We start from the raw sequence: 268 nt of genomic DNA, 5'->3' as shown, positions 1-268 counted from the left end.
CCCCCGCCTTCCTTGCCAGGACAATGGCGTGGCGGCGCTGCGCGGAGTGGAGCGGTTCCCGAGGCCCGGGTGGGAGACTGCGCCGGCCCCCGCCCCTTGAGATTCCAGGCGCCCCACCCCATGCAGGAGTCCGGGCCATGGGCTCCATCGCTGTGGATTTCGAGTTTTCCCTTGGGACTTTCACTCCTAGTTCTGCCCCTTCCGACTCCAGACACCTACAGTCAGCTTTGTTCTCTACCTGGGATGACAGCAGCATCGAAAACTCCCC

Source organism: Tupaia chinensis, unplaced genomic scaffold, assembly GCF_000334495.1.
Source record: "Tupaia chinensis unplaced genomic scaffold, TupChi_1.0 Scaffold149922_1, whole genome shotgun sequence".
In the NCBI taxonomy this organism is placed as follows: Eukaryota; Metazoa; Chordata; class Mammalia; order Scandentia; family Tupaiidae; genus Tupaia; species Tupaia belangeri.
The sequence above is the reverse complement of the archived record's forward strand: the minus strand, read 5'-3'. Positions refer to the sequence as shown.